A 9,304-nucleotide genomic window follows, 5' to 3' on the forward strand; every position below is an offset into this window, starting at 1 on the left:
AGTATTCTCATGAGTTATGTAAGAAATTGAGATCTAGAGAAATTAAACTTATCTCATTGGGCCCAGCTAGTGAATGCAGCTCTGCCTGATTTTAAACTCTGTAATCTTCTCAATAAACCTTTCAAAACTGGTCCCACATCTCCAAATATCTCTCCGGTGAGCATCACACCAAATTTGAATGATTGTAAGTAATTATGGTTGAACAATTAAAAGTCTCTTTCAAAATTTAATCTTGTTAAGATATGTCAAATTACTAATGTATTTAATGATAAATACAAACATCAAAAAAATAATATTGGATGTGGTTCCATATGTAGTGGTTAGCACGTCTGCTTTACACGCAGAAGTCCTCGGTTCGCACCCCAGTGAGCCACAGTCAATGTCTATGGCCATGCCACCCTGACAAGCTGATGTCTGATCATGGAAGCTAAGCAGGGTCAGTCTAGTTAGTACTTGGGTGGGAGACCACCTAGGAAGACCACGTGCTGTAGGCATAAATATATAAATAATAAATAATAAAAATAAATAAAATAATAATATTTATGCATTTCATAGATGGAATCATGAGCTAGGTGTTGAGGATAAACAGGATACAAAAAAGATCAAATAGACTTTGGGCCCATATTAAAGTGTTGGTGGAAAACAAAGAGGTTTGGCCTCGTAGTGCAATGCAGAGCTGCTGATAGTAGGAGAGGCATTTGAGGCAGGGCTCTTTTGTTTTGTTTTTTTTTTTTTAAACACTGTTAAGTTCACTATATAAATAAGTATCTGTTCCCTATGTGTATAACTGATGTTAGGCCTGAGAAAAAAAACTATGAAATCAATCTTCCAAGTTCCACCTTCTATACATTATTCTTACCTGGTGTCTTTTAACAGTCTTTTCCTTCTCAATGTTTAAATTTTCAATCAGGAAAAAGTTATAAGAAATTCCTTTCTCTTCAAGGCTGGACATTTTTACTTTTCCCAGGAATATTTTACTTTCAAAAGACATGAACAAACTTGGAGCAAGAGGAATCTGTTTTTCATTGTACAATGTAAGTAAGATACCCCAGTTCAGATATGCTGGATCAGATGCTAAAACAAGGTATTCAGGACTGTCTGTGTGTCTCTTCCATTTGTGGCCTCTGTTGCCCTTTGTGTTGAGTCCCTTCTCTCTCAGCCTCTGATGAAAAGATCTCTCCTATAGACTGAACATTTGTATTTCCCCCAAATTCATATAACCCTAACACCCAGTGTGATGATATTTGGAGGTAAGGCCTTTGGGAGGTAATTAGGTTTAAATGAGATTGCGAAGGTGGGATACTTATGATAAGATTAGTGTCCTCACAAGAAGATACCAAAGAGTTGGTTTTCTCTCTCCCCACCATGAGAAGATACAGGAAGGCAGACATCGACAAGAGAGCTCTCACCAGGAAATGAATCAACTGGTACCTTGTTCATGGTCTTCCTGTACTCAAGAACTAGGAGAAATAAATGTTGTTTAAGCTGCCAAGTCCATCGTATTCTATCATAGCAGCTCAAATTGACTAAGACAGTACTCCACAATAGGTCCAGGCCCATCTGGTCCCTAAATTTTACTATCTCAGAAGGAAAAAGATCCTACTCCAGTACTCATATTATTCTTTGCAGAGGGACTCCCATTAGCCTTCCTTTGGTCATATGCCTGCCCATTTCTGTGGTGCTGGAGGCAGAGTCTCTTGAAGAGAATTAAAAGAGATATCAAAGTAACATGCTCAAAACATCGTTTCAAAAGTAATATGTTCAAGAAATGTTAATTCTCACAATTAATAGTTGTATTTCAGGTGAGACCATCTATGCAGAGCTGTTGGTATTAGGACAGACATTTGAAGTGAGGATCCTTTTAATCACTTTTTGTCATTTTGGGGGTTACTTAGAGATAATTATAGGACTCTAGAAGAAGCTGAATCTATATCAAGACAGAATAGAAATTATTTCACAATATCTAGTGATTACAGATTTCTACTTATTTTTAGGAAACGAAGGACATTATATGATTAAAATTACCATATTGACTGAATGGAAATATATTAAATGACCAAATCTATTAAAAATTTAGTAAATGTATTTACCACTTTTAGTCAAAATATAATTTTAAAATAGAAGAAAATATATATTGTGAGGCAGTTTATAATAAATATTTTAAGAATTGCAGGCCACATGGTCTTAATTTAAACTATTCAGCTGTCATTGTAGTGTGAAAGCAGGCATAGACAATACATAAATTAACGGGTGTGGCTATGTTCCAATAAAACATTATTTATAAATTCAGGCAGTAGGCTAGAACTTGTCCATGACCATAGTGTGCTAACCCCTTATATAGACAGTGATGCTCCATGTACATATAGAGTTCCAAATTGCTGAAAATACCTCCATACAATCTCATTGTGGTATTTAGTTTACTGTGTACAAAATGTTCTATTTCTTTTAGGCCCATGGTAAGTTGTATCTCCTAGCTCCTTTAGAAATTAGGCATGGCCAATGTGTGTTGGCTTTTGTAAAAAAAAAAAAAAAAAAAAGTGAGTAAAAGTGCCACGTGTTTCTTCTGGGTAGAATCATTAGAAGCCACTGCACATTTTGCCATTCCCTAGTCTCACAGCCTTAGTGACTTTAGACATACTGACATTCTTTGTCTAAGTGTTGTAAGTAGAATCTTCCTGATGCCCCCAAATTTTGATGTCATTCTGTCATTCTCATTTGTTTCTATGTATTTTTTGAACTCTTCTTTTATTTCTTCTTTAACCCAGTCACTGTTTAGTAGCATGTTGTTTAACGTACACATGTTTGTGGTTTATATTGCTTTCTTTTTGCAGTTAACTTCCAATTTCAAAGCATTGTGGTTGGAGAATATGCTTAGTATAATTTCAATCTCTTTAAATTTGTTGAGGCTAGTTTTGTGTACCAACATATGGTCTATCCTTGAGAATGTTCCATGTACACTAGAGAAGAATGTATAATCTGGTATTCTGGGATGGAAGGCCCTATCAATATCAATTATGTCTATTTGGCCTAATATGTCATTTAAGGCCAATATTTCCTTATTGATTTTCATATGGATGATCTACCCATAGCTGTCAATGGGCGTATTTAGGTCCTCTAGTATAATTATGATCTTGTCAGCTTTTCCCTTTAGTAGTTAGTTGCTTGATGTATTTTGGTACTCTCAGATTGGGTACATTGATAGTGGTAAGTATTATGTCTTCTTGATGTGCTGTCCCCTTTATCATTATAAAATGTACTTTTTGTCTCTTGTTACCTTTTTAATCTATTTTGTCAGATATAAGTACGGTTACACTTGAAAGCCATTTGCTTTCAGTATGGAGTATCATTTTCTACCCTTTCACTTTGAATCTATATTTGTCCTTGCAACTAAGATGTGTCTCCTGAAGGCAGCATATAGCCAGGTTATGTTGTTTTTGATCCAATTCGCTACTCTGTGCCTTTTTATAGGTGATATAAAACCATTTACATTTAGGGTGATTATTGATATATGAGGATTTCCTATAGCCATTTTATCTTTTGTTTTCTGATAATTCTGTGTCTCCATTCCCCCGTCCTTTGTATTTCTGTCCATTATTTTAGGTTGGTGGTATTCTATAATTTTTTCTCTGTTCCCTCTTTTTTATGTATCTCAGTTCTAGATATGTGTGTGTGTGTGGTTATATTTAGGTTTATGTAAAAGTAAGTTTTATATATATAGTAGTCCTTTTTCTTCTGATTGCATCTTATCTCCATTCTCATGTAAAAATTCAGAACTTTACTTCCTCCCCTTTTATGTTTTTGTTGTCACAAATTACCCCTTTTTATGCTGTGATTCATTTCCAAATTGCAATAGCTATTGTGTTCTCTTTTTTAAAAAATGTTTTTACCTCTTTTAACCTTTATATTACATTTAAATGTATAATACCCTATTGTGAACAAAGGTTGCAATTTCCTATTTCTGTCTGTGAATCGTCTTATAGTGTTGTATCCTTTTGTCCTTTTGTTTCAGGTATAATAACACCTTTCTGTATTTACTATAATGTAGGTATTGTGGTGGTGAGTTCCCTCAGCTTCTGTATGTCTGGAAAAATCTTCATTTCATCATCACATCTAAAGGATAACTTTGCTGGATATATTATTTTTGGCTGGTGATTTCTTTCATTCTATAGTTTGAATATTTGATTTCAATAAAACAAAGTTGGAGGATACAAAAATCAATTTATAAAACTTCATTGTGTTCCTATATACAAGCAATAAAATTTCAGAAATGAAAAAAAATTCATTTCCAATTGCAACAAAAAGAATAAAATTCCTAGGAATAGACTTAACAGAGCATGTGAAGGACTTATACACTAAAAACTGTAAGACATTATTAAAAGAAATTGAAGAAGACATAAAAAAATGAAAAGCTACTCCATGTTCAAGGATTACAAGAATGAATATAGCTTAAATGGCCATATTACCCTAAGCTATATACAGATTTATGCAATCCCCATCAAATTCCCAATGGCATTTTTCAATGAAATAAAACAAAAAATTCATCAGATTTGTGTGGAACCACAAAAGGCCCTGAATAGCCAAAGCAATTCTGGGAAAAAAAGAACAAAGCCAGACTTCAAATTATACTACGAAGTGACAATAATCAAAACAACATGGTAGTGGCAGAAAAATAGACACACAGACCAATGGAACCGAACTGAGAGCCCAGAGATAAACCCATAATATATATATGGGCAAATAATTTTTGAGAAAAGAACCAAAAACAGACAATGAAAAAAGAAATCTGCTTCAAAAAATGGTACTGGGGAAATTAGAAAGCCACATTCGAACAAATGAAACTAGACTGCCATTCGTCACCACACACAAAAATTAACTCAAAGGGGATCAGAGTCTTAAATATAATATCTGAAACAATAAAATAGATAGAAGATAACATAGTTATTAAACTTATGAACCTTGGTCTTAGAGAAGATTTTATAAATTTGACCCCAAAGGAAGGGAAGTAAAAGCAAAAATAAATGAATGGGACTATATCAAACTAAAAAGCTTCTGCACAGCAAAAGAAACCATCAACAATACAAAAAGACAACCAACTGAATGGGAGAAGATATTTGCAAACGATACTTCCAAAGACGGGTTAATATACAATATATAAAGAACTCATACAACTCAACAAGAAAAAAATCAAACAATCTAATTGAAAAATGGTCAAAGGACCTGAACACCACTTAAGAAAGCATATAAATGGCCAACAGATTTATATATAAAGATGTTCAACATTACTATTAGAAAAATGCAGATCAAAACAACAATGAGATACCACCTCACAGCTGTTAGAATGACTATCATCAACAGGACTGGTTATAACAAGTGTTGGAGAGGTTGTGCAGAGAAAGAACCCTCATACTCTGCTTGTGGGAATATAAATTGGTACAGCCACTATTGAAAATAGTATGGAGGTTTCTCAAAAATTAAAAATAGACTTATGATATGATCCAATAATCTCTCTTCTGGGTATCTACCCCAAAAATTTAAAAACATTTATTCATAAAGATATATGTCCCCCTATGTTCACTGCAGCATTATTCACAGTGGACAAAACATGGAAACAACCGCAGTGTCTTTCTATAGATTAAATAAAGAAGATGTGGTACATGTACACAATGAAATACTCATCAGCCATAAAAAGATGAAATATTGCCATTTGTGACAACATGAATAGATCTTGAAAATATCACACTAAATGAAATAAGTCAAGATGAAAAAATCAAGAACAATATGGTTTCATTCAGATGTGGGATATAAAACAGAAAGCAACAAATGAACAAATAAGACTAGCAAACAAACAAAAACGCATACAGACAGACAACAGTATGGTAGTTACCAAAGAAAAAGGAGGTTGGGGGGAAGATAGAACAGGGTAAAGGGGGTCAAATATATGGCAACAGAAGGAGACTTGACTTTGGGTGGTGAACACACAATATTCAGATGGTGTATTATAGAATTGAACACTTAAAAACTTATATAATATTATTAGCCAATGGCACCCCAATAAATTTAATAAAATACAAAAATAATTTTTAAAAACTCTTGAATTAATCTCAGACTTATCCTTGAATGTATGAATGAAAGAAAATACTTGTGAGCTAACATTGTGTGAATGTGGTACTGCCTGTAGAAATACTATGTATGCTAACTCAATCCAATGCTATCAATATTTGGAGGTGCAGGCAAAAGCCTTGTGTAATATTCACAGGGCAGTTGTATCGAGCCCAAGGGAAGACATTGGTTTAAATCCACAAAGATGGCTGTTTTACACTACATATGGAATTGGAATTCTCAGTGGACCTGGGTGCATGCAATCAATACTCATAATTAAAGGAAAGCACTTCAGACAGCTTCACGCACTGGGACACAGTTCCTCATGATCATAGAGCACTGAGGCAGCTGCCAGTGTTCCTATTCCTTGAGAACAGGCAAACTCAAAAGCAGACTACTACTGAACATAAGATTGAGCTATGTTTCTAAAATTTTAAAAGCCTAAAGATGCTTTTCAAAGGAACAGACTATTCTTTAGAGAAGTTTCAGATAGTTGGGTAAAATAGACATTTTCTATTTACACAAGTACCCTGCAGCTTCATTAGCTAAATTGTAAGCATCTTAGGTACTGCATTAAGTATTTGTATTAATAAGAATGATAGAATGGGTTTCTAGAGAATCAGAAGCCTGGCAGACATAACAGCAGCCAGGAAATGGAAGCTATTCAAAGGAAGTGGACACTAGTGTTTGTAATTTATGTGTATCAGATGCTGATGAGAGAGAAACACTGAATAAGAGGGTTATAATTTAGTTTCTACATTCTTGTAAATTTGGGTGTTGGATCTCATAACTTAAGAAATTATAAAATCTCTCTCCTAGGTTTCCTACTTCCACATGCATCATCCCCTCCCCTTTTCTCTGTTAACCTTCACACATAAACTTGTCACTCCAACTGAAAAAAGATCCTAATTTATTTGTGATGTCTCATACATGGTGGTCATTCAGAAGTAAATAATCCAGTAGATAGTAGAAAAACAGATTAACACAATAATGTTTTTTGACTAAGATTTTCTATTGATTCTGATTTACAAGTATATTTATGTTCCTTTTCAAAGAAATGCTGTTTCTCTTTGTTCATTTCTATGTCTTACCCATCTTATTCTTATTTTTTTAATAGAACATGCAATGGGAAGAGAAAGAGAAGATAAGAGACTTTGGTTTATATCTCAGCTCTCTTCTAGTTGTTTACATGAATGTGGAAATTTATTTAATCAAGAAAAAGGAGGATTGGAATTATGGGTAATAAAGTATCATATAGCATTAAGAATATGTTATAATTGAAAACAAAAAATATCTATATGTTCTGAAGTTTTATTAGGAGAATGATTTGTGCATAGGTGAACAAAAAAACTTGAGTTTGGTAAATAAGAAGTATAAATTCAGGATTGTGTTAGATATAAAATTAAAAGTCTACCAAAGCTAGCTATGATATTAACAGGGCTAAGAACAGCTTCCTATCCTAAACAAATATAAAAATATAAAAATGTAATAATATGGAAAACAAATTGTTTAATAAATTAGACAAGATACATAAATTCCTTAAAGAAGGAAAGTAAATGACATGTGTCCCACCATCAACCTTGTGTACTGCCTTGAAGCAATTTCTTGTGGTCTGCACAAGGAAGCTGTGCTTAAACAAAACACAATAGCCTTAAACAGTAGAGGAGACAGAGATTGGAGTTTGGAGATGCTTAGTCAATAATTCTAGTCTTTCAAGAAATTGGTCAATTTTATCTAAGTTTTCAAATTTTGAGGCACAGAGTTGTTCATAGTAATCCTTTACTATTGTTTTAACATGCATGGGATCAGAAATAATAAGTCTCTTTCATTTCTGATATTGGTAATTTGTGTTTTCTGCCTTTTTATCTTGGTTTGCCTAGCCAGAAATTTATCAATTTCATTCTTTTAAAGAACCAGCTTTTCGTTTCATTGCTTTTTAAAAATTATTTTGCTGGTTTCAATTTTTTTGATTTCTACTCTAAATTTATTATTTGTTTACTTCAGCATGCTTTAGTTTAACAGTTCTCTTTAGGTAGAAGTTTAGATAAATGATTTTTAAATCTTTCTTCTCTTCTAATGTATACATTTAACCCTCTTTTCCTATAATTACTGCTTTTGCCACATCACATACATTTTGATAAGTTCTATTTTCATTTTTGGTTAAAATATTTTAAATGTCTCTTAAGACCTCTTCTTCTTCTTCTTCTTTTTTTTTTTTTTAGGCGAAGCAACCCTTGGTTGACTTCACAGATTGTAAGGACCTTGTCAGCTTACAATCCCTTATTATTATTATTATTTTTATGCCTACAGCACCTGGTCTTCCTAGGTGGTTTCTCATCCAAATACTAACCAGGCCTGACTCTGCTTAGTTTCCGAGATCAGACAGGATCAGGCTTGTTCAGGGTAGCACGTCTGTAGACAAGACTTCTTCTCTACTATGTGCTATTTAAAAGTTTATTGTTTAATTTACAAATACTTGGATATTTTCCCAGTATCTTTTATCATTGGTTTCTAGTTTAGTTCTATTGTGCTCTAAAGATATACGTTACGTGATTTTGATTTTTTTGAATTTGTTAAAGGACGATTCATGGCACGCAATGTAGTCTATCTTGGTGAATGTTTCATGTGAGTTTAAGAATACGTATGCTGCTGTTGTTGGATCGAATATTCCCTAAATGTCAATTAGATCAAGTCAATTGATTGTGCTGTTCAACAGTATCCTAACTTATTTATAGACTGTTTATCAATTACTGACAGAAAGGTGCTGAATTCTCCCACTATAATAGTAGATTTGTCTATTTCTTTTTGTGGTTTTATCATTTCTTTCTTCAAATACTTTCATTCTTCTGAAGCATAAGTATCTTATAAAAGGGGTTTAGGGAAGGCCATACTAATAAGATGACATTTTGAGAGACATATGAAAGAAATGAGAGAGCAGGCCATAGGTGTATTTTCAAGAAGAAACATGAAATAAAAATGTACAAAGACCTTGATTTAGGAATGTTATTTGGTACGTTAGTAGAAAAGCAGTAAAGATGAGAGTGGCAGTAACAAGGTTAGAAGTTACAGGGCCTTATAGTTGATAATAAAGAAACTGGATTTTATCCTGAATTAAATGACCAAAAAAAAAAAAAAGACTTTTTTGGAATATTTTGGGTAGAAGTTGAGAGGAATTGGCTGCTGGGAAGAGAATAGATAGTAGGTA

At 33.3% G+C, this 9,304-nt stretch overlaps 1 pseudogene; it reads right to left on the reverse strand.

The window, feature by feature from the left end:
* Positions 1–8,400: 8,400 nt before the first annotated feature.
* Positions 8,401–8,519, reverse strand: LOC111742008 (annotated as a pseudogene).
* Positions 8,520–9,304: the final 785 nt, after the last annotated feature.

Source organism: Pteropus vampyrus, unplaced genomic scaffold, assembly GCF_000151845.1.
Source record: "Pteropus vampyrus isolate Shadow unplaced genomic scaffold, Pvam_2.0 Scaffold84, whole genome shotgun sequence".
NCBI classification, from domain to species: Eukaryota; Metazoa; Chordata; class Mammalia; order Chiroptera; family Pteropodidae; genus Pteropus; species Pteropus vampyrus.